This window comes from Lonchura striata, chromosome 4 (assembly GCF_050655825.1).
Source record: "Lonchura striata isolate lonStrDom1 chromosome 4, ASM5065582v1, whole genome shotgun sequence".
Taxonomy (NCBI): Eukaryota; Metazoa; Chordata; class Aves; order Passeriformes; family Estrildidae; genus Lonchura; species Lonchura striata.
This window is the reverse complement of record NC_140706.1, coordinates 50809276-50835798: the sequence shown is the minus strand read 5'-3', so window position 1 is coordinate 50835798 and position 26523 is coordinate 50809276. Positions and strand designations below refer to the sequence as shown.

General features: G+C 38.2%; 1 long non-coding RNA gene across 2 annotated transcripts in view; it reads left to right on the top strand.

Annotated features, from left to right (window-relative positions):
- The first annotated feature begins 4018 nt into the window (after positions 1-4018).
- Positions 4019-26523, top strand: part of LOC110481587 (uncharacterized) — a 118220-nt gene continuing 95715 nt past the window's right edge. For both annotated transcript variants that reach the window (XR_014954875.1, XR_014954876.1), the window contains exon 1: positions 4019-11127. This is a non-coding gene — a long non-coding RNA (uncharacterized LOC110481587). The remainder of the gene's footprint in view (positions 11128-26523) is intronic.

Sequence of the window (26523 nt, the reverse complement as noted above, 5' to 3'; positions counted from 1 at the left end):
GTTTGTATCAGTTACCTCTGAGAAATAGGGAGAATAAAACAAAATAACACCCATAGCAAATGCTTGAGTAGGTGTGCAGAACTTTTGAGATACGTTAGGATTATCAACAGCATTTTGAGATGTTAATTGTAAAGCAGGGAAAAGTGTGCAAAAGTAGGAGACCTTCTTGTGAGAGAGAGACAGGGTGGCCAAAGTGGCTCTGTATGCTGCATCTGCCCCAAGCTTACATACACTGCTGTTAGAAGGAAAGAACGAGGTTTTGATTTGGTGTAAGAGGTATGAGGGATAAAGCAAACAGAGTTTCTTCCCTTTTGGCCTTGTGAGGTATCCAAACTTGAAGGAGTTTGGGTTCTTACCAGATAAAATTAAATGCCTGAAGTAGAAAAACCTTGGTTTGCATGGTCAGAACTAACTTTGGGAAAAACAGTGTAAAACCTCTGCTACAGCTCTCAGATAATTTCCTTACAATAAATCACTAAATTTTAAACTTCTATAACCATCAGTCAACATTGTTCATATTACCCTGATAGAAAAGTAGTCTGCCTACAAAATGATTGGACCAGTGGACTTCTGATGTAACAATTCAGACTCCTTCATCAGCATCATCCCAGCAGCTGCAGAAGCCCTGCAGAATTTGGGTTAAGCAGAAAACTGTTTGGTGGCCCCATCCTACTTCCCACAGACAACAAATGTTTCCTATCTTTTTATATCACATTAATCCATCTGTAATATTCTGGCATGTGCAGAGAACAGAGTTGGGCCCCAAATGTGCAACTGTGGGCACTGTTTTCTAGCAGGATGTATGAAAGCAGCCAGGATTTGACTGCTTGTGCACTTTAATTGTAAGGTCTAACTATTGAAAGTCTTACTGCTCATATTCTAGTTGTTGTCTTCCGAATATTTGTGACATTAGTACAGTTGGCCATAGAAAATGCAGCTTCATGTGATCTATCTCTTTATTATTTTGTGCTATAGTAAATATTCAGGCAGAGTCATTTATGAAAGAAGGGAAGAATTAAAACCTAATGGAAGTTAATCAAAGAAAAGAACTTCCTTCAGGCTGGCCATGCGTGTCTGTAGTTTGTCTGTCATTTATAATGCTGCAGCCTCTGGTTCATAGTCAAGCTGTAATTCTGCCAGTTAATGTATCCAATTAACCCCACTAATGAGCTAATCAACAGTGTAAAATCTGTGTAAAATCACTGAGGGTGTATGATGAATGGGAAATGCACTGAACTCTCACGGTATAAAAAGTGCTTTATTGCACTTGTTAAAGTGGCACAGTCTTCTCCCTCTCTAAAGGGTAATTTATCACTGAGGTCTGTAACAGTGCCATGCCCTGATAAGGGAGAGGTGGCAATAAACCCGTCATAAAATGATTACTCAGGAATGCTGAGTAATTAAAGTGTCTCTGCATATCAGAGCCACAGGCTAGAGAGCAAAACTGGTATTTTTTGGTATAGGGTGCTAACAAAATGTATGCAGCTGCTTGAAGTGATCCACAATTTGGGAACCAAATACATATTTAATACAAATATTTCAGTTTAGGGTTAAAGAATCTACTTGCATTATGATATATTAAAATAATTCAAGATTGTCATCTTTTCAATATGAAAAATTTGCTGCAGTGATAATCTTACAAATTTCAATGAGATCATGTGACTAGGAAAGTAATCCTCCACCCAAACAAGCTTAACAGAATCTGGCTGGGAGAAAAGAATCAGATGAAACTATATTTGTTTTCGTACAGTCGTGAATACTGCAAAACATTGATAACAGTAATTAATTTCAACTTTTTTTGGTTATTTTATTCAATATCCTTTCAGCATCTCTTTTTTTGAGACAAAGTTTGGAGAAAAGTGACATATTGTAAGAGAAGATGGGAAGGAAAGAAAATAAAAATACTGGCATGCAAAACCCCTTCTTGTTAAGTAAAAGACAATAAGAGATAAAAAAAGAGTTTGCTTAACCTTTGAAGAAAAAAACAAGAAAAGAAAATTTTGCTTGTTACAAGGGTGAATCAAATTATCTCAGGAGTCTGAGAAACTATTTCAATGGAAAAAAAAAAAAGCAAGACAACTCTTACAGATAATGTTATGTTTACCTTATGCAATTTGATTGTGTAAGAGTAGGGTAATATGGTTTACATGACCTGCTAAAGATCCTAATTGCTCGTGACTAAATTTGATTATTGAAGGTATTTTCCATGCAAGAAAACTGGGTTTTTTTAATATGCAAAAAGCAGCAATGGTTTTAGTAAAAAGAAAATGAAAATTAAGGGTTGTCTGGGATATTGAGGGATACATACTGCTTTAGCTCTACAGTTTATACTGTAGAAAAGGTATTAGATTGCAATAGGCACTGCTAAAATATAGCTCTTGAAGTTCATGTGTATTTATTTTTTAGAATCCAAAGGCAAACTGAGTAATTTTCCAAAGAACTATGTGAATTATAAGTTAGACAAGGTTTATAAAAGGCAGTGTTTGTCAAAACATTCTGCAAAGGGATAAACTGCAGGACATTTTTCCTTGTGGTCTTTGTGTTGGGTTTTCCCAAGAGAGTTAGTGTTTTAGTTCTTTTTGATCTTCCCTGCCACTCTTGCACTGATAAAAAAAAAATAGGAGGTTTGAAATATTTTGTGCAGAGTATAAGAATTCTCTGTTGGCATGATTATGTTACAGAATGTGAGTCCATGTCCCAGGCTGAGCTCTGTCAGGGACTTATGTCCCTCTCCCACCTTCTCTCTGCTCTTTTCCAACTTGCACTCTTACCTGGAGCGGAGAAAGGCACTAAGTGTACAGAAAGGGGTCTGTGAATTCACCCAGACAGCCCTGGGCACTCTGCATCACCCCCTTGGAGCAGCTGAGTGGCACACAGGGATGCTGTGGGAGAGGAGCTCAGGAGATCAATAGATACAAGGATCAAGGATTTGCGAAAATTGTAAGGGGAAACCCCAATTACCTTTGGTTACTAAAAAGTAGAGCAATAAAAAGAGACAAACTAAAGATAAGAGGCATGTTCTGGGGATTGGAACTCAAAGACAGCCTGTGAGGAAAGGAAATCTCTGTGGTGCAACAGCTGCAGGAGGTGTGGAGGTGTTTGGAGAACAGGAGAAGGAAGTTAACTTTGTAGAGCCATTGACACAGAACAGGTGTGGTGGTAAGAAATGTTTAGAGGGTGAGAGAGAGAATTTAAATGGAGAGGAATCTTATTTACCAAGAAGGATTTTCAGATATTTTACTAAATTTACAGAACAATGGTCAGAGGGACCAATACCTTTCCTCTACCTTCTCTGTGCCCCCAAACTTGCTGGAAGAATTATCTAATTTTCTTTCTTTCTTGTAAGTTGGGTTAGTAACGCTACTGCTGAGTTGTGAATCAGAAGGAAAATCAAGACTGTGGTTATACCGTGTGGATTGTCCATATGTGTATTCAGACACCCTACTGCCACACAGAACTGAGATAAATCTGCAAGTTATTTCTGAAACAGGTCTTATAAGCTATTATCAATAATAATATTAACAACAACGATAATAATAATATCATGTTGTTTGGTTGCAAGCAGTTCATCACTATGGTGACAAGAAACAGCTTGCATTTCTTTGTTGTTTTCTGGTTTGCTGGCTTGAAAAGATTGTTACGTGCTTTGAATTACTTGGTTCCCCTTTGGAAGATTTAAATGCTATCACAGGGGATGGAAATAGAAAGTGGGCCATGCCTTCTGCTGACATTAGAAGGAGTGGCACACACTTTGGGTCACCAAACACCAGCACTGTCACTGAACCTGCTTCACATTTCCTCTGTGTTGGACAAGAACTCCTGAGCCTTTGCTGTGAATTAAGCTGAGGAACTTCTCTGGGTTAGAACTATTTTTCATCATTTCCTGAGTTAGGTTTAACCCAAGCCAGTTGTTCCCTTTGGCAGTTAGCATGGAACAAGAAACAGTGAGGCAGGGGAATAGCTGGTCCAGGGAAGGTGGGAGCAGGATGCTGCCTTTGAGCACCAATGCCAGCTCCTGCTAATGCCGAGCACCCTGCATACATGCCTGAAGTAAGCTACTATAAAAACATAATGCTAACAATTCCTGTTTGCCCCTGGCCCTGTAAGGATGGGTTCATAGATACTACAGTGTGGTATGTTTAATATCTAGATTAAAAAATATCACTGCATCACACCTACTCGCTTACCTGGGAAAATATTTGCTTTTTGAAAAGAAGTCCTGAAGCAGGGGTTTCATATCATACCAACAAAATAATCCAGGGTTTTGGGTTTTTTTCCCAATGAATTTAGTAGATGAAAGGTGCAGGAAAATTGTGTACCAAAATCGTGTAACTAGAGTATTGTAAAACTGATTAATGACCCCGCTTGAATTTATGTCTAGTGTAAATAAATCATGTTTTATGATTTGAAGTTGCCTCAAGCATCAGGCAAATATAAACTTAAAAATATTCTCTTCAAGTTCTTTTTTTGCCTAAAGTTACAGTCAAAACAGTATTTACATGCCTGAGAATAGGAAATGTCATGTTGATGGATGAGTTATAAGCCTCCCTTTTCCTGGATTGGACACTGGGGGCCCAATTCTGCTCTCTGTTCAACTCTGCTGAATTGAATGGCATTGAATTGATGTAAATGAGAGCAAAAAGGCAGCTTGGGTGTGCCTTTCACAATCAATAGAAATAACTTCATACAAAGATGAATTTTTCAAGTGTATCAGAATCAATTAAGGTGCTACTGCTACTTGAAATATATGTGCCCATATGCAGAGTCTGTTTTCATTCTTTTTTCCGTGAAATTTGACTTTTGGCCAGAACATTAATACAAATTGTGTTCTACTAAGTGGAAATTGAACTCCTATTCACATTTTATGAAATAGGAGATATTCTGTATTTCCTATGAATCCTGAATGTATTTTCCTCTGTGTTAAACTCCTTTTCTTTATCACCATAGACCTTAATGTTCATGTTCCTCTGAACATTGCCAGCAACAACATAGCAAAATACCTGCAGGATCAAACAGTCATTGTTAGAGCTCATCTACATGTCATGCTCAGTAGAGAAACACTCTAATGCTATAAAAGTTATCTACTATACTTTTCCTGTATTTTTGTGTCCATGTGCTTTGTATCTGAACAGTAAAGTATGGTCATTGCAATCCAAGAGGTCAGAATACTGTTCCATGGCAGGGAAGAGCTACACAACTGATAAATTGTTAAGCAGCAGTGCCAGCACTAGAGGTAAAAAAAACCCAACCTGCTGTTCCAGCATTTCTAAGTTTTGAGGATCAAAACTGAAATCCAAACTATTTTTTTTAACATTCAGATTTTTAAGTCAAGCATTTGGTGGAATTAATCCAATATGAAACAGGTTTTAGGCAGGAAGGATATTCTGAAGCCCTTCATACAGCTGGGTTATTCTGTGTGCCATGTAAGGCTCATTCCAAAACTGAGTGTACTTCACTGGCAGTTCTGACTGGGAATGAAAACTTGGCATTTCACGCCATTTATAATTTGGAGGTAACATAATTTAGAGGTATGATTTTTCAAATGAATCTTTAGAGCCTTTAACTAGGAAGTGTATTAAAATAAAAACCAATCAAAATTCGACTACTGTACAACTTTATTCCTCTTAACCATATCCCTAGATTTAGCTCAAAGTGCATGGATGCCTGAGGCTCTTGAGTGATGCAGCCTGCTACAGGTCTATGTTATGTTCCATGCAGTCCATTCCAGACCCTACGTTATATTCTAGATGTACATGCATAGTTCAAGTAAAAATTTACTTTATACCTTTTGATAAAAAGTTTAGGGTTTTTAAAAGTTTATTTTTCAGTGGAGGGATCTAATTAGAATATATTCACTCTGTAAACAAGCCACTGTATAGTTGAAGGAAATTTATTTTTCCTTTCGACAGGATAAGGATTTTAGCTAGCAGCCGATATGCAGATCAGCCAACCTTGTAGAAAAGGTAAGCAGTGTGAAATTATATATGAGTTATTAATAATTCCTAATAGGAGGAAAAGACCTGACAGAAAGGGTGAGTTAAATGACTGTAATAATCACAGAGATGCATTACTTGGGATTCATTTCAGCACATTTGTGATACTCTGTAATGGCAGAGTCAACTTGTAACTCAGCAAGAAAGCATGTTCTTTCCCATTAACAATATTTCCTCTTGAATTTAACGTCTTCTGTTTCATATTCATACACTGATGCCAGTACTACACTTGCAGGATAGCTTTTTATTGTAAAAATTCTTGTCTAAATGTATCCATTGAACTACAGCTCCCAAAGTGTGGAAGAGCTTGTTTATGTCTATTCTCAGACTTTTATCTATTAATCTTCCCCTCTGATTTCTAAGGAATCAGTAAAGAATTATTTATTAAATACTGTAAAATAGCAAAAAGGTTACTGCAAGAAAAAAAAAAAAAAGTGCTATACTGCAGAAAAATAGTGGGGGGGAACTATTCACTGATCTTATTATGCTTATCTTATATACCTTATCTCTCTGTTAGAAATTTTAATCCTGCTTTGATCCAGTTGTCTTTCTTACAACTGATTTTCAGATTATCGTATCTCTTCCTATGTGCAGATACTTTCAGCACAGGGCTGCCTATATTCTGTTAGACAAAGCAAGATCATCTGGATAAGACTGACAATAAAATGAAATCTTTTAAAGAAAATGCTTTTCTTGTATGCCCTGACTTTTTTTCAAGACTCTGCATGTATTTCTAGAAGGGTTGGGTAAGTCAGTTAAACACAAATGCATGTGCACACCACTACTCACCCAATCCCCAAATAAAGTCTTTTGTGTAGCATGGAGAATACATAAATATCAAAAAGAGGTGTAAATAATGGTCATTAATTTGAGTAAAAAGACAAGAGCTGAGTGGAAAATTAAATTAATAGTTGTGGAAGACGCCTTGATAAAAGAAGTGAGGAGAAACAATTGAAACAGGCTGAACATATACATGATTTTGGAGAGCCAGTGACAGAAACTACATGAAAGAGGAAGTATGCAATGTATCTGTGCTGTTGTGTATTAAACTTCATCATAAACCAGCATAGGTCTAAGTATAGGGATGAAGTTCCATACGAGTTTACAGAGAAATTGGGATGAAGCTGAGCAAACAGATCTCATAGTGAATGACTTCTGTTCCATAACGTATACAGAAGATGAGTAGGATGCTCATTGCAAATGTACATACAGTGTTAAACAACTCTTAAAGTACAAAATTACTAAGTGAAAATACTGTTTCTGGTTAAATTATAACACCTGTCTATAATGAATTAAAAAATACCACCATGTGTGTGGGAATTTGGAGGTGGAGGGAAAAGGAGTTAGCTATTTACTGATTTCTTTTGTGGGTGAGTTTTCTTATATTTGTTCTTCTTTTTACTTAAAAAAAATGCTCTATAATGTATCTGTCTAAATCTAATACATGTAAATTAATCTTAAATTATTTCATTTTCTTTATATTCCTTAGCTGGTCAGTATTTCCTATTAAATTGGCAGTATGCTTTCTTCTTTTGGTTTCACTTACCTGCTGAGAATTGTTTTTAGAAGTTTTGATGCAAGCACAAACATCACAAGAATAAAAACTTTGCATCTAGTGATCATTTTGCTAAGTTTTTAGAACTTCTGAAACTGAGAATAAAGTTACCACTTATATGATTTGGGAACAGGTAGACGTATAGAATGGTTAGTCTTATCTGCCATGATCAGATGCTGGTAAGAAACAAATAATTTGTCTTCTCATGTATATCAGTGGAATATGTCATGTCTTTAAGAGCTTTTGCTGACTTTGCAAAACAAAATAGCCCAATTATTTTTGCATTTTTTCTTTTGGAATAATTGCATTTTGATAATGGCTTGCATGGTCTGCTTGGTAAAGTCAAAAAGAAGTAATGTGTTCCTATTTTGGAAGTTCTTTCTATTTTTTTCTGAATCTCTTAATATTAAAGGGGTTTTTCTAGTCTAAACACCATTGGGATTATAGTGCACAATTAATTTTTGTTAGGTAGGCAAATAGAAAACTTTCCAGCACAAGCTTTTAGCACTGGCATTCTACTTTAAAGCTATTTTCCTCAGTGCACGCAGGGAGGCAGAAAATGCACATGATCTCCTCCTTGTCATTTGAGATCAAGCACGTACTTCAAAAATTACATATTTGTAAAGAAACAGGTCTCATGTTACTCCTTGAGTGGCAACAGACCATGCACTCTGCAGATGTTCCTTGGTTCAGTAATCTGAGTTATTTCAGGGGATTACTAACATTACAGGTTGTGCCATTAAACTACAGATTTGCTTTACAGCAAAGTCAAGGATATTGAAAAGAACAGAAAAGAATATTTTATAAATTTTGCCTTATCTTACTAGGTATCACATGGGGATTTTTACTTAAGGCTCTCCAACATCATGTGTGCATTATATGATAATATTCTCAGCATTCTCAAGTGCTTTTAAACTTTAATTCCTTCAAATGAAGATTGACATTTTCTATGTTGGTCATATTTCTCTTTGAATATCTTCAGGATACTATCCAATGGGGATACTATTATATCCCCAAACACTTCTATTTTGGAAGCTTCAGTGATGTGGTTTAACATGTGTCTTAATAAAGAATTGTGTCAGTACAACTCAGGGCATGGAGGACTATGGTACCAGACAAGTTTTTCAAGGCTATAAGCTTTTGAAAGCTTACATGTCAGAAAATCTGTTCTAGCTTCAGGTTGTAGGTCTGTTTATGAAAAAAGTAACAAAAAAAGATGGTAGACAAAGGAATCAGCTATTGGATTCATGAAAAAGAAAGTAGGAAGAGAAATTAGAAGAGACCAGAACTGGGTTTTTTTCGACTGTGGGTGCTTTTGTACGACACATAAAATTTAATCAAATCAGGAATTAGCTGAGTGGGGAAAACACACATGAGAATACAGGTATGAAAAGATGAACAGGGCCCAAAGGAGATGCTGAGACTGGGCAAACGGGAGGATGAAATAGCACACATAAAGAAAAGAAGATCAGAAGCATAAATAAAAAGAAAGCCAGAATCAAGTGGTATATGGGCATGGCAATGTCTTCATGACAGATTTGTGTCTGGCTGTAGAGAAATAGCATACTAACAGCTAGGAAGCAGCAAAGTGAAAGAGAAGAGATGGGAACCTGAAGCTGGATGCAAGGATCTGAAGGACTGTGAAAGGCTGGGTGTAGACTGTAAATTTTCAGGGGATAAGTTATGTAAACCTAAGGGAGACAAATCAAAGTCTGGGAAAATGAGCAGGATTGCCTCTGTTCACTGAACCCCCTGTCCTGAGCAGCGGTAGAAGAATCAGTTTCTGTTCTCTCCATTTGTATTTCACTATCATGAAATATTTATGGTTCTTTTCTCCTAATACAAGATTACAACTGTGTTATGCAGTTTCAGTTGTGCCATTAGAGATATTCGAAGGCTGGCTGGATGTGGTCCTGTCCCTAGGTGACCCTCCTTTAGCAGAGGGATTGGATCAGATGACTTCCAGAGGTCTCTTCCAACCTTAAACAGTCTGTACTTCTGGAAAGTCCCAGCTCAGTGTCAGGCAGTGTGAAGGAGGAGCAGATCCAGGGAAATTACTTGGTTTTTTTGTGTCCTGTGAAATGACACACAGCCTTATTTCTCCAGCTCATGCACAGGAGTTTCATGGAACTAACGTGTTAAAACTTTCTTCTGGGGCCTTTTTTCCATTCCCATAGGTTAATGGTTGGACTCAATGATTTTAGTGATCTTTTCCAACCTTAGAAATTCTATAATATTTTCAGTTGCATAATTACATGCTATTTGTTGACTGTTCCCTAAGAACCTGGAAAGCGTAACTGGTTTAACAGAGCCTGATGGCCATAATGCAAGAAAATTATTTGTAAAGACAAAAATACCTGCCACTAAAGGAAATATATGAATACCCTGAGTTTCACTAATCTTCAAACAAACTTGGAAAGAATCCCAAAAATCATAAAATATCTATATTATCTACTTAAAAGCACAGTAGCTACCCTGATTTAACATCTTTCCTGAGAATTGTTATTTTTTTCAGTTTAGAGAGAGCTGCTAACATTTCTCTCTGCAGTCAGCAATAAAGATCATATGAAGCAGATGCTAATAGCACTGCATCTTTGGTAATACAATAAATATGAAAATTAACCTTCACAATTTGATCATGTACCTGTTGAGAATTTATGGAGACAAGTGACCTCAATCTCTAGAAGAGCAATAAATATTTACATATTTAAGTGAGAACTAACAACACAATAAGGGTTGTATTGACATACAGACAGGATTTAGTTTTGCCTGCTCCTTTTTATCCAGAAGCCACGAGCCCTTTGGGTGTAGCTTGTTCTGGTTTTGGCATAGCTTCTGCTTTCCTGTGTTCCTTTTTCCCCCAGTCCTGAAGCTGTGTCACAGATTCCCATAGGAACAGAAATATTGGCCACCACTGGTAATTTTCAGAGACTTTTCAGTAACTGTTGCTAAGATCAATTCAGTGAGGCAAGGAGTCTTCTAACAAGAAATTTAATTCTTAATCACTAGGTCTTTAAGTAGGAAAAAGCTAAATGCTATCATGGGAAAATGTCAAAGTAATACGGGCTAGTTCTAGAGAGATGTAGGGGCTCATTCTCTGTCATCTGTGGTGATTTTCACACACAGCACAACCTTAAGTGGTGACAAACAGCAGTAAATAATAAGTTTCAGCAAAGCTGTAGAGGAATACAGCTGCTTGTAGACCTTATCTCCATGAAATGAGGGATGAGAAAAAGGCATGACTCTTTTTCATACAGACCAACAGCAGGCAAAGCAAAATTTTAGGTCTTTGTTTCTGCATTAGAACTGGTTTTTCCTCTGCCATGCTCTACTTTCCTACTCCCCTTTCAGCCTGAAGGAACAAGTTTTCTCACAAGTACTGACTCTGTATGCCTTGAGTCTAGTTGCATAAGTGTCCCATGGGCTTGCAAAATATGTGGTGCTGCTGTGTACTTGCAGCTTTGAGTTCCAAGTGTACGAACGACACACAGCGTGAACTGGCAAGTCCAGTTTCTAGGACCATTGCACTCTCACATTTTTAAATGTCTCATGGTGTTCAGAAGCTCAGAATAATTTCAGGTATGCTTATTTATATTCCTAAATGCATATAGATGCTATGTATGTGTGTGTATAATTCTCAAGAGGCATGAACTATGCACTTGGAATGTTTTTTTAAAAATTGCTTTCTGAGAAAATATGCAGTAACTGATGGTGCTATTGACATAATTCATAAAGGGAATAGTTGATTACCTGTTTTGTAACTGAGCCAATGAATATTCATAGTTCCCTGGGTATGGAGCTGGCATATTTCAGCTAATTAAGTCTTCTGCTTAGTTGGTGCATATGCACACTTTTTATATGATACCAAAATATGTTTAATTGGGGTTTGGCAGATAATACCAAGGAGAGTTTGCAAACAAACAAACAAAGTAGACTTAACTGCCATTTCCATAAATGGAATGGCATCACTTTGTGGACCCCTGTATAAAAATGTCACCTCATTTCAAAAGGGACTAAAATTCACACTATTAGGGCAGGTCTCAGTTAGAAAATGGCAGGAGAAACTCTTCTTTTTAGGTAAAACACTTATTTCAGATGTGCATACAAATTTCTACTCAGAGTGTTTATAAATGTTGTTGATTATTACATTATCCCCTTTCCTGATGTATTTGAGAATACTATACCATCTTTGAATTAAAATTTTAGCATCTCATTTTTCCTTTGAGAATCTTGGAGGCAAACCAAGGCAAACTAAAGAACAGAAGCTGAGCTCCTGCCTTAGTTTCTTTCTTAACTTCCTACTGTCTTTTGTTGGGAGCACACATGTTGGCTGGCAAGGAGCACAGCCTGTCACAGGCTGTTTGTTGCCACCTTGTTGAAAGCAAGTTGCCTAACAAGATGACCTGAGGTTAGTTTTGGGGAGTGTATCCAGGTGTCCTTTCAATGGCCTCACCAATAGGACATTCAGGTCCATGCCTGGCTCTTGATCGAGTGCAGAGTCCAGACACAGCTGAGGTGTGGCCCAAGCCAGGCGGAGCTTTTGTGCTCTCAGAGCCTAGAGGTACCCCAATGTCCAATCACAAGGAAATTATACAAATTATGTGCTCTGCTACTCTGCTTCCATGGAGCCCTTGCCTGGTCTCCCAGTTATCTTTGTCCCTGCCAGAGCAGAAGAATTATAACTTCAATTCAGTGCCACAATGCTTTCATGTTAATGGGTACATCAATCCAGGCACTGACCCTGAGTTATTCTCTTCTACCTATGAGAATGATGTCTTATTAATTTTTAACCTTAAATTCTATTTCCCTCTTTTGCTAGTCTTTCCTCCACCCTATAATGTTTTCCACCCTAATGTCCTTTTCCCATGCTTTTCCTTGGTATCTACTATTGAACAGAAGACTTATGTGAGTCCACTGTCCACAACAGTATCTTTCTGTCTAATTGACTCATGACACTTTTTGGATCCTATCTTTCTTTCTGACCTGTGACTGCTAACACCTTCTGTAATCAAAAGATCTAATTCTGGAGCACAGATGATTTAAAAGTTGGTTATGAAGGCAGAGCTTTTTAATCAAAGTCATTGCTTCAGACCTACTCCTGGATACACAGGGCTGGAGGCCATCTGGAGAAATAATATTGTCACAATTTTAAGGGGATAAACTGTCTTTGTTCTGTAGCTGGTGGGTAAATGCTTCCATGTATACAAGCTCTAAGGCATCCACAGCAATATTTATATCAGATTAAATGATTTTCTGAAAAAAAGAAATCAAATCAAACCACTCAGAAAAATTCCCCATGCTCTGCACTAGGTTATTATAGTGGCACTGGAGTTAAGAGATCACATTAGGGGGTATGTGGTTCTTAATTCAGGTAAAACTGCTCCCTGCCAAACTCAAATTTACTTAAGCAGTTATCAGAATCTCATCTAGACCTGTCCCCTAAGGAAGGTGTGGCATTACTTCCAACCTAAAGTGTGAAGTTCTGACATGTATTGAATTCCACTTATGACCTCAGTCATTAAAATTTTGCTCAACTCAATGAAAATCAATTCTATGCTTCATTTTTTGAAATGACATAACTTCTGTTTATGCCCTCTAATCTGCTCAGAAACACCATAGCACTTTCGTGTGTATGAAGCTGTAAAACTATATAGTCTCTTATAATCACAGCCAATATGACTTTTATGTTCTTGATACAATACAGTAAAGAATGAATAGAAGATAGAACATGATCTCTGTGAAAATAAAGGTCTAAACTACACTTTGAATATTTATTTCATAAAACTACCAACAGGCTGGTTCATGTTCTGCTTCAGTAACTTCTCCTGAAGAAAATATACTTAAAAACTGATGAGACTTTTCATATTTGTTTTTTCTGTCTGTGAAGCTTTAAAAAATGAAATCCGTAATGAAATTTTCTCTGTAAACCTAAGAATTGAAAGCTAATTTTATCTTACCTACATGATGATTTCATCATAAGTATCAGCTAATATATTGTAATGGCCAGTCAGATTTAGTACATAACTCTTAATCCATGATAACCTTTAGTAGACTTTGAAATACTAGTTATATCAAAAGAATTTGTAAAGTAGCTGTTTTTACAAATGTTAAAGCTATATCAGAGTTGTTTTTTTATTGTTAATCATGCTGCAGGGAGTAAAAGTAATTTGGCTTTCTAAAGAAGGCACAGCATTGAGTTTAAGTATGAAATGTTTTATTGCCTCCTGGTAGAAATGGGACTGCAGCACCTAGGAGATCCTCATAATGGGTTTTTAACATTCACCACCATTTTTCTCCCCTTTAACCTCATTGCTTGTGAAAAAATAAAATTAGGAGAAAAAAAATCTCAGTTTCTGGGGGTGTAAATCAAGTCACACCGTGCCTAAAAGTGTTTAAAATAGGGATTCAAGATTCAAACTGGTCACAGGAAAGTCAGTTGAAGTGGTCTGCAGGTTTTCCCTGGTGTCTATTATGACAGGGACTACAGAAACTGAGGTGACTTCTCCAGAGACGCTCCTTTCCCTGGAAAAGTAAATACCAAATATTTAGTTGCCAATATTTCTATATTGCCTGGAACACCAGTTTGTACAAATATGTTTATACTTACCCCTAGCAAGGGCCTGCAGCAAGGGCAGCCCCATTCAGGGGAGATGACAGGAGCATGCAGCCAAGGGAGTGTAACTCCTCTCACCAAAAAAGCCTTTGAGCATCACAAGATGGGCTTCTTTTTTATAGTGCCATCATTTTAATTAGCGTAAGCACCAAAATTATCTGATAGCAGTATTGTAATGACCTCAGCTAATGCACTGGTTTTAGCACTGTCTTTTAAATGATATAATGAATCTAGATGTGGCATGAAAATATTCCAACAGGTGTTTTATAGTGTTTCTGTATAGATGAAACTACAGTTATAGTAATTAAAATGTTCTTGTAAGCTAGTAGCATTCCAATCCTCCTACCCCTTACAAGACTATTTGGACTAGTGTTAGATTTTACTACTGTGATTCTCAAGCATGTGTTTTTATCCAGACCAGAACATGATCCACTTTTTGTCTAGTTTAATCAGTCTCACAGGAGACCCCCTGACCTGCTTGCCCAGAAAAGTGAGAAAATAGAAATTCACTTGAGAGTCTTGTGACCTGGAGTCAGAAATCAAACTGCAGTATCTCTCAGGAGCACTAAAATTCACTTTCAAGAAGCCTAAGCTTCTATTAGAAGGTGAGACCTGAGACAAGCAACTCGTAAATAAAACAAATAAGGCTACTTGTATGCTGCCACTCCAAATTAATTGACTTCAACAGTGGAAGGTACTTAATGGAGTTGCCTAGATTTTGGATTTGGAATTGCACAGGCTTTTTGTGCACTGTGCATTCTGTTTGTGTTACAGATCTGTTTGCTATCAGTGGATAGTGTGGCCACTTGCAGGTAATTTTCAATATTCTCCTTTGATTTTCACCTCTCCCATTTAGTGGAAAACACATTACTTTTTTAGCTTGATAATAAAATATTGCTTTCAAGGTAAGTGACATACATCCAAAGATAATGCTTTAGTGATGGTGTGCCCACTCATGGAATCAGTTATGTATCGAAAGAGACATATGCTAATCAAAGGAAGAATTAGAAATATTTTATCCTGTTTCCTGTGGGACAGCAAGCATCAATCAGTAGATCTGACCCAGAATAAAGTGCAGTGATTTTTTTCCTGCCGATTTTAAAAGTGAAATTCCCATCTTCTTAATTTTATGGCGGTAAAGACATAGTACTGTTGAAGCTAGATAAAGTATTTATGGAGTAAGGCAATAATGTGAATAGGAGTGTCAGAATCTAACCATTTAACACTAAATAATTAAAAGTGAGATCATAATGAAATTCCTTTCTGCCTACAGGTGGCTATTTTTTTCCATAACCTTTTTGTTAAATGCTAGGAATAAGATGTAAATAAAACAGGCAAAGGCATTAAGTTGCATTACAACTGCTTTTAACTTTAATGGCATTCCCTGGATATGAAATAACCACTGTTACTTACAACTTGACCTCTTTGATCTGGCCATAACTTAGCCCCTTAAGCTAGAAGGTAACACAGACAATTAATTATACCTCAGCACTGTTTTCACAGGAGACTTGTCCTTCCTAATGTAGATTCAGTAAAATTGGTAATGTTTGCCTTATTTTTTCTTTTGCATAAGTAGGGTGGTAATTGATTCTATTTATGCTTTTTAAATCAAAGATGAAATAAGAATGTTCTTCCTGATCCATTGCCTATACTTCTAGGACTTAGTTTCAACTATTCTCCTCTTACTCTAGTTTTACTCTTTGCTCTCCGATATGTGCAAAATATACAGGAAAAAAAAGCTACACAGTGAATTCAAATATTGCCTAAAGCAATCCAGGGGCGTATTGAAAATGTGTGAGTGATGCATTTATATTACAGTTGGTACAGATAACTGCTTGTGATTTCAGTTTTACAGCAGATTTTTCCTTGCAGCGTGGTGTGGTTATAAGCACTATGACAAAAAACCATTCAGAAATTCAATCTTTCAATTACATTTCCTACTTTTTCTACCTATATGGGGCTTTCCTTTTTCTCTCACTTCTTACTAAATTAACTATGGAACAGTATTTCTCTAAGTTGCTACCTGTAAAAGAACCCAGAGATCTCCTTCCACCTTCTATGCTGCAGCTCATCTTCAGGGAAGTTTCTCTTTCAAGGCTGTGTGAGCTTCCAGGTAGTAATTTTTTTTAGTCTTCTCTTTGTTAAAAAGCTGACAAACAGGGCCACCAAGCACCTTCTTTCCCCATACCCTGTTACACGTCTGTGTCTCTTGATGCAGAGCATCATATGAGGTGGTGCCAGAAGATGCCCAGTTTGCATCTACCTTCTACTGGGATAAAATATTTCAGTGGGAGTCTCATTGTCTGAGACATTTATAGCAAGACTGACAAACCATTAGTAAAATAAAAAGGAGGAGTGTATGAAGTTCCTCAAAACCACCTATAGTGGCAGGGGGACCTTAGCAACCTTACCCTTATAAAGTATGATCAGATAGTTGCTAAGATATCAGATATGGCTGAATGTGGTGCTTGCCTGCAGGCAACTTGGTTCTGCAGATGGGGACAAGAATGCTTCCCCCTGCCAGTCCTTTGTGAAACACAGATGGAGCCCAGAGAACAGGAAGGGAACCCTCCAGTCATCCCAATCGTCTCCAAGGAGGCAAGATGTGTGTGGGAAGCAAGAAGGACTCATTAGAGACTGCAAGGTGGTTTGCCACTGAGAGCAGGAGGTAGCTGGTGGCAGAAGAGAGTGCCGGGACGAATGTAAGCGGGAGTCCAGGCACGTTTGCTTTTTTCAGATTCTTGGTTTAAATTTGTGGAAGATATTAGGCTTCAAATAGGGATTAAATGAGGAGAAGACACAAAAGGGTCTTTGTAGATCAAGGAGTAAGCAAATCACTTTCAGAAAGCTGCTTCCTTTAGAAAGAGGAAGCAACAGTCAGTCTTCAAATATAGAGGCTTTCTGCTTCTAGGAACAGTAATTTTGAGTACTGTTAAGCATTGCCCAGATCCCAGAACTTTAAAATTTAACATGGGGTTTGACACTTCTGAAAGTTGATTTGTTTACAAAAAGAACGTGTATTTTGTCTCTTACTCTTGAAAAGGATAGAAAGGTTTCAATGAACTATTGTGACCAGCCACACTTTAGAAAAAAATACACAGTTCACCTCAGTGTTGACTGTCCCTCCAAGTCTGTCTTTGGAGTTATTTCAACTGTGATTAAGATTTCCAATTATATTACAGTTTTAAGGATAAAACATATCAGTGAAAGCAGAATAAAAGTGCAGGGTGACCTGAGGACAAGAAAGTAGCCACGCCACATGGAATGAGAAAGAAATTCACTAAGAAATATCTAAGCTATGATGAAATGCCTTTCTGTCCACCCAGAGCAAAATGCACATTTCTATTGCTTTTAATCTGGAAGGAACTGAGACACAAGTCACTGAAATGACAAAGTGAAAGGGCAAATGTGGAGAAATGTCCTGTAAACATGGAACACAAGGAGATGTCATTTACCATGGAAAACTGTCAGAAGCCTGTTGGAAGGCAATTTTTAGTGGTCAATTTGTATTTCTTATTTGTTTTTATTTTTGACAGAAAAAAACCTATGCTTTTCTGTATTTCTCGAGGAAGTACAGTTCTAGAGGGAAGAACAGTAAATTTGGGTTGAGCTTAAAAGATTTAGCATTTAGTTTGATTTCTGCTTCAGAATGTAACATAGAAATAGGATAAATTAAAATTTCATTTAAAAATTAAATCCTTTATTCAGAGAATACTTCAAAATGACATTTTGACATTATAATTCCTCCACTTTTTATTTCTTCCTTCAATAGTATTCACCAAAATTCACACAGTTTAGTAAAGCAGTTTTAGTTTTTTTCTGCAGAACTGCATTTTTCTGATGGAAAATAATTCCCTTAAAATTTTCTGTCTGTCTCAATTTCAGTCATGTATCTATACTATCCTTCCACTCATGTAGAATTGCTCCCTGAAGTATATTTTACCAATGCTTTGTCCAGTCTTGCTATAAATGTCTCAGACAATGAGACTCCCACTGAAAGATTACGCCACTGTCTAATAGATTTGTCAGAAAGATTTTCCTGAAACTCAGACTATATTTTCCTTGTCTTAATTTGGGATGTCGTGGAGCAGCTCATGAAATGCAAGCACAGTAAATCACTTGAACCAGATGGTCTTCATCAGGGGGTTCTGAAAGAAATAAAGTGCAAGAGAGGGAAGATACTGGCAGTAAATCATTAAAAAGAGCAGCTGTTCATGTTAAAAGGGAAAATCCAGCCTGTACTTAGAATAGAAATTATTACTCTTTTTTAACTGAATAAAAGATCAATTTCAAGAATAGCAGCCTGATGAGCTTAATCTCAGCTTCAAGGAAATTTACTAACAATCTAACTACAGTCCAAGTATTAGATAATTATAATTTTAGACCAAACCATGGCATCTCCTACAGGGGTAAATAATGACTCTCTGGCATGATAGGAATCTTTGGAAGAAAAACAGCCATAATTGTGTAGGAAATTTCATTCTAGAAAAAGATTCCTAACTGAATGGCTCTAACATTCTTGCATTTTTAAAGAAGTTTCTGGAAAGGAGTTTCTAGAAGAGGGGTTCATTGGAGAGACAGTTTGCTGTTACTGAGCTGGATGATGTAAATCCAGTGCTAACATCTTGGGAGGCAGCAGGGAAGGAGTTTATCACACCAGGTGTCCAAACCTGCAGTAGTAATGTCTGTCATCATAAGATATTTATTTCACTTTAAAATGCAGTGTGCTTGCATTACAATAGGCAGGGTGAAGGAAATACACCAAGCAAATGGAGCATGAGCAAGTTAAGATTTGTGATGGTCCCTTTTTCTCCTCAGCCTCCAAAAGAGTCCTTTATCTCAGGCAGCAACCACAGGAAATTTGGGACATCCTGCTCTAGTTTGGATAAATTTTCCATCAGTGGAATTTAATAACAAATAAACCTCTCCCTGTGAAGTTTATGTCATTATCTCATAGGTAACTCAAAATTTGGTGCAAGAAGGGTATATTTCTGTTTTCTTAAGAAGCATGTATTTGTATGAAAAAGCGGGAGCAAGACAAATTGGTATTTCCATACTGAGATGGGGAATTACATTTAGTACTATTCAGATCTTATCTCCAATTATGTTAGAAATTTAGCAGGTATTCCTGGGGCTTGAACCACCTGTTGAGAAAATCTCCCTGATTAGTGTTGCATGAGCAATGAGTGAGTTATAGGAACCGAGCTGTGAACAGAGATAGCAGAAGTGGTCAAAGAAAGAGAAACACAGAGAGCAAAAAGCTCTTGGGAATCTTGTAAAAAGCCAAAGCAGACTGATAGTTTTAAAAGAGTTATTCATTCATCTGAATGCTTTGGGCAAGGAAAGGTAAATTATTTCTTTTCTGCGCTGTGTCATTGTAGTGCCAACTTGGTTGGTTTAGATTTTCTCTCTGTAGGTCTTATTCATGATGGCTCCACAGTTCTGTCCTGCTAGATCCATGTCAGCAGGACCAGGCATCAAAGGCATCTGCAAAACTTCCTTCATGAAATTCACTTTGTCTTCTGTAGGCATCACGGTTTCAGCCCTGACTCTGGCATTTGCACTAGATAAGGTCTAAGTCCCCATAGAGAGTACACTGGAAGCCCTGTGTGCAAAGACTGATCTACAATCTAGATAACCCAGGAGGATATATCTGAAGGTCTGCTTTATTCCTGCAGAAAGGGCTTGGGGGAAAGGGATTGTTGCCAACGCTAGCTCCACCAAAGGTTTTCCTCAAGAAAACCCAGAAGGCTGCCCCAGAGTCAGTACCAGCACTATTCTTATAGCACAGATTTTACTTGTGGTTATTTTGACTTCAAAACTGTCAGCAAAAAGAGTGGAGAACTCCACTCTAAGCATATTGCTGAGAGGATTGCTACTGAAACCTTTGAAAGAAATTTTACACTGGCTTAACTACTAGAAATGTATCCAAAGGTTTTTCTCACTAGAAACTCCTGTATTGTACAGCAGTACCTTTTACTATTCAAAATAACCATTAAAAGATAGATTCCTACAACTTCACAAGTACTTTGGCACAGCACTGCAGTATTTTACACCTGCCTGCCCTTCCACAAAGTGACAGAGCTGCAGTCTCAAAGCAATGTATAGTTGAGATACTATCCCTGTATTACCTTGGCTAAGGATTCCTCCACAAAGTAGTGATTTTAGTCAGCTTGCTGAGACAGTCTTCCCTTCCCACTACTTGCTGATACCCGAATGCAAATCTTTATAAGAAGTCCAAATTTTGGGCCATTTTCCACATAAATCTGAGTGTATTCTGCTTGGATTTAGTATTATTATCATTGAAATCCATGTGCAAAGGAACTAGACAAGATAAAATAAGAAAATGTTTTCCATTTTTGTGATTTCTCAAAATGATGACTAAATCTTAAGAACAAAGGAGACAAAAAAAAAAAAAAAAAAAAGAGAAAAGTCCCTAGGCAATGACAGTTTCTTTTGCCAAGTGTAAAAATTCATGTGAGTCACCTGGGACAGGTGTGCTCTGTGGTCTTCCTGCAGCCCTAGTGCTGGGTTTAGCTCAAGTGAGAGATGATGAAAGCTATTTTTGGAAGACTATGAAACCACTCACTCAAAACTTTTGAGATGTCTCAAAAAATATTTGTTTTGCTTTGCATTCATGTCTTTTTGAGGTTTGCATTTTTACAGAGCAGTCACTATACTGTGAGTGCTGCAGTAATCTCTCCTTTGCATTGCTGTAGGACCTTAGGTTGTAGAGATATTCAGAATTTACCATAAAATAGCTTTTGTGTCCTCTAATGATTTTTGGCATTAATTATGCTCTGTTCTCAGAGATGTTACCGGGAATTTTTACCAACCTATCATAGAGTGGCAGACATATAACACAATTGGCAATTAGTGTTTTGGGGCATAAAATGGGTTCTTCCTGGTGTCTAGATGCATGGTAGGCCATTGAAGATGATATAGAGTTATGCTGTCAATTTTCATTTACAGCTAAGTTGTTCATATTAGGTTGTGTCGCTGCCTTAGTAATTAGCATAATTTTAATCTACTACTTTGCCAACATATTACTACTGTGATATAAAACCTTGTTGGTTCATGTCTCTTTGAAGATTGCTCCCAGAGTTGTCCCATATTTTCCTTACAGGAAAGGAAGCCTTGCCTTGCTGTGGTTGGCTTGGAGTATTGTGGTAATGAGATCCCACCTTGGTATGGTTCTTCTCCACTTAACTTAGAGCAAGTTTTCAGATCCAGAATTCTCCAGGGTTAAATAGACAATACACAAATGTGTTGAAGACCTCACCACTTTCAAAGACACTGAAAAAATCTTTGCTTGGAAAGAAAAAAAAGATAGGCTTCCAATATAGGGATTATATCATGTGAAATAAAAACCTTATGCTTTTTTGCCCTTTTTGTAGCTAAAACATTAGTGGATAAAATAGGGGATCATATTCCTCTTTTGAAAAACTTACGACTTAGAGATTTGAAGAAAAATCAATGTGACATTTGAATACACTTTGAAGTTCTTTCACAGCTTGAAACTTCACAACTTTTGTCTCTCCTTTTTTTTTTTTATCAGCTGTATTCATTACATTTCCATATAAAGCAGCCTCCTTGTTGAACACCATCCCTCTACCTCTTGCTCTTTTCCTCTTGCTCACTCTCTTTTCCCATTTTCCCTCCTCCTGGCACTTTGCTCTCCAGGAGTACTTTCTCTCAAAGGTAGCAACACACCATTCAATTAAAGCTCCGGCCTTTGTAAGGACAGATAATAACTTTGATCGCTGCATTTGTATAATTAAGGGACAGGCCTCTGGTTTAAAGGGGCTCCTGTCCCTCCTTTGAAACAGCAAGAGCGTGATGAGTTTTCCACGGTGGGAGAGTCCCAGTCTCCTTTGGAGTGACATCTATCTGCGTCCCCCAGCCTGCTCGTCCCTGTCCCAGGGCCAGCGATTAGGCAGCGCCCCGCTGGCTGCAGATGGAGTGAAGCAGAGCGATAAGGGAAGCTCCTTTCTGTCCTGCCTCAGATCAGCGCAGGGAGAGCTCCTCTTCACAGGCAGCCCCAGTGTAAGCCGTTTAAACAAGCGTGCAGGAAATATTGGGGTAATTACCAAGCGCAGGGAGGGGGTCTCCGGCTGTCAGCGGCATTGAGAATGGGTTCGAAAGCTCGCTCAGCAGATTAATTGATCCTTTTTCTGCAGCCCATCTTTTGAATAATTCTCGCAGCAGCAGCACATAGCCAAAAGTTGAGAGAGTGTAGCGTGCCGAGGAGAGGCATCCTCATCCACAGACGTGCATATTTACTGGTGTCTGCATCAGGCTTTCTTCTCTGCCAGAGCATTAAGAATTTTAGCGATAATTCATGCTTGGTAAATTTGTTTTCTGTAATAAGATCAAGCCCACAAAGGGAGATTGAAAAGCAGCGCCGCCTGCGCTTTCTTATCAGCAGTGATGCCAGCTAAGTACTGGGATCACAGGAAGCTGCTCCGAGGTGCTCTCGCCTGCTACTTAATTCAGTTTACTTAGAAAAGAGTTTGCCACAGTTTTAATTTTGGGTTTCGCACCAGCGAAGCAGCCGCCAGTTCAGTGGAGCAGTGCTGGCCAGCGGGCCCCCACGGAGAGCGGCCAGGCTCCTCTCCATCCCGGCAGGCCACTCAAGTAGAACATCGACCAAGTGGCAGATTTGTTGCTGGGGAGATGAGCACCAGCCTCTCGGTTCCATCTGCCCCTGTCCTCACTCTTCCCAGCTGGTAGAGGAGGGAAACTGGCAGTGAAAATCTTGATGCTGAACCCACTTCTCACATTTGCCTGGCAGAGGATGCTCCAGCAGGAGGAAAATGGTGCGTGGTGCATTTGTAGAGGTGCACGTGTGTCTCCTCTGTAGCTGCATTAGCACATGAGCAGGTATTCTGTGCCTAAAGCAGAGAAGAATGGGGCAGCAAGGAGAGCTTGCAAGTGGTGCTCTCCCAGGTGGCTAATATTCATTGCTTATTTAAGGAATATAGAATATTGTTCTGTGATTTAGATGCTGTGCTGCAGAGAGGATTTCAAAACTCTTTATTAGCACCATCCTAGCAACTTGAGGTACAGCAAGTGTCAAAAATGTCCTGATCTAATTTTGAATACCTATATTTGGGCAGAATGATCTAGTACCTTGGCAGCTTCTGTCAGGGCACTGTTCAATTCAGACTGCATTTAGTTGGCACACAAAATTGCTATCATACTAAAATACAGTGAAGAGAGCAATTAAAATCCATTTCTATGATGGTTGTCAGCTTCTTCATACAGGACTTTTCTAGTATTGTAGAAGCTCTCTTAAAAGCCCAAAATTGACAAGTTGCTGTGTGTTTTCCCTGTCTCCATTTTTTCCTGCCTCCACTAGTGTTATTGGTATATCTGAGAGTGTTATATCCCTCAATCACAAAATACCAAGGGCCAGACTTTTGCAATTAAATTGCAAACATTTGTGCAAAGGAAACTGTGTGCTGAAATTATGTGGGTTTAAGAGACCAGAGATCCATGACTCACAGGAGGGCAGATGTCCAATCTGTCACCAGCACATGCACTTCTCTTCTGTAGGCACAGGCATCCACATGGAAAATCTGCAAGTGCTGACATGCTCAGGGTCACACTACAAGGCCCTGTGTTCTACATAATGCCCTCAGCAACCCTCATTTCTTGTTTGGTGTTAAGTTTTCAAACACAAAATTCCATGTAGGGTAGGCAGATGGATTTAAGAAAATTGCTGGGACTACTGTTGGCTACGTGCTTGTACACCTCCATCCTTCTGTCCTATAAAATGGTGAGAAACATGTCTGGCTGATTTCACAGAGTCACTCTCAAATATTCTTATATGTTTTGATCCACAGGTCCTAACGTTTCTTCAGCCTTCGATGTCATGACTAAATAGAAAGAATCACAAATCTCATTTGACACTACAAATTTCACCTGTGTTTGCACTACAGAAGGGTCCAGTTTCATTCCATTCAACTGCACTCCCATTTACATCCAGGTTTACCCTTATATCTCAGGGACTCGGATGCTTACAGAGCAAGAAATGACAGGTTATCTCATTTCCTGCCTGTTTTTGGCCATGATTTGGTTGTTGATGAGTAGTAAAAGTAGGTATCTGCTCAGGCAGAAGGCTGAGGACCTGTCAGCCACTCCAGCTAGCTCCAAGGGTAGTGACAGTTGCAGGATTTCACTTCCCAAGGCTGTCACAGAGAAGGAAAGCACAGAGAAGAACTCTTAAATAAACTAACCACTAGTCATATGAAGAGATTTTCAAAAGACCAGTGGAGAAAATTGCTTTTGCTGTGCTTTTTTAAAAATACACTCATACTTGTGTAAATGATCTTTTGCAAGTAAACGCATTCCTAGACCCCAAAAAAGGGGCTGTGGTTTTTCTGTGCTGAGGGTCTGGATGGACCTGTACTGACAATGTCATAGGAGCCAATTTTGTTTTCAAAAGAAGGGTGTATCTACAGCTTGCACTCTGTAACATATGTGCAAATAATGTCCTACTGTAAGTGTATACAGCATAAAGGAAACCTTTGGTACCTTCTTGGAATTTATCTGTAGCTCCTGAAACGTGCCCATTCTGAGTAGAAGAAATAAGGCTTGAAAGCACTCCAAAGAACTGTGTTGACATCACAGCTGCTGTTTTTAATACCCCACTGTGCAGTGTAGCATCCTGAAAGACACTAAAAGTCTCTGTCCATCTACTCATGCCAGATCCAAAGCAGGTGGCTGTTAGAGCTGTCTTTTTCCGGTTGCCAGGCTTTCTTTTGGGGCTCCATCTTAGAGCCAAGAGCAGCCTCCAGTGGGGCTTACACCAATCATTTGCTCTATTTATATGTAGCTAATTAAGTGATAATCCTAAAGAATCAGGATACATGTGAGATAATAATTATTACTCACTCAGCACAAGCTGAGCAAACTATTTGTTTGTTTCTTTTTTTTATGCCCATATGTGTTATAACTGATGACTGAAAGTTTGTCACTTCACCTTGGGATGTAATTATGCTGTCAAAACTGGACTTAAAGATAGAATGATTTTGGTTGATGGAGGAAAACCCCAAAGTTTTGGTTTAAGGGAAGCTGTAGAGCAAAAAAATCTGTGGGTTGGACCTAGCTGTGACATCAGAAATACTTTTGAGTTCCCTATCAATGTTAAATGCTGGAAGAACCACCCCTGGTGACAGGAGAGGTTCATAGATCACTGGTACAGCACTGATTAAATGGCACAGCATCTCTGCAGATGTGTGACAGTCCCCTGGTGTGGCTCCTTCAGAGCCCATTTTAGGAACTAAACCAGGAAGATGTGACCCACCATGGACTTTTCTCCGAACTATTCTGTGATGAGAAAGGAGTACTGAACTGCACTCCTGCATGCATGCATGATGGTGTCTGCATGGATGGGATTGGTCTTTGGGTTTGAGCCATTACACTGTCAGACCAGGTTAAATGAAATGAGGTTTTTAGTACTCCTTGAATAAACAAAACAAGTATAAAGTGTGCTAGGATACACCTAACTTAGATTCTCAAAGTTTTTTGTAGGATCAGCAAGGTTGTAAAAGTGCTGCTTTTAAATTTTTAGCCACCCTTTGATATCTCTGTAGTCTCAGGTTCATTCCCAGGGTTAACTAAAGCTTAGTTCAAGATTCTCAACACTGTCAGTAGTGGGATCATCAGCTGGAAGTGGTGCAAAAGGGCACTTTGAAAGGTGATAATTTGCAACGCTTTGCATGGAAAAAACTCTCCATTTCTTCTTCCTTTTCTTTTCTATGCTGTCTTCACTGCCTTGGAAGAAGTATGGCTCAGGAAAGATGTCTTAGAGGTTTATTAAACCATACGGGATCCTGTACTAGGTAAACCTTTGGTGATTCTCACAAGATAAACTTCATCTTCAATCTAATGTAGTTGTTTTGTAGATGCTTTTTGTTTTAATAACTTTCTTGTGTTTTGCTTTAGAATAGCCTATTACTGAAGCTGGGAATTTTTGATTGTATGAGAGTGTTCTTGCAGGAAGAGACTACCTCCTGCAGTGATACAAATGTGGTGGGCTTCAGTTTTAAATTATGATTTATTGCAATTCCTTTGATTTATATTGAACATTTTAATGTACAAAAATAAGAGCAAAAGTTTTATTTCTGTTTGACCTCATGTGATGAATTGTAATGAGAGGAGTTTGAGTTTTTAAAATAGAAGAGCTAAGACCAATTAATTCCATTGTTTTCCATATTTATTTTCCCTTTTATTTCTAAATAATTTATCAGTTGGAGACATTCCATGTGAGAGAAGAAGGTACCCTTTCTGGAGCCAATGGGAACAACCACCTATGATTGTTATTGCTTTAGATCAAGTGCTCTAGAAAATAACCA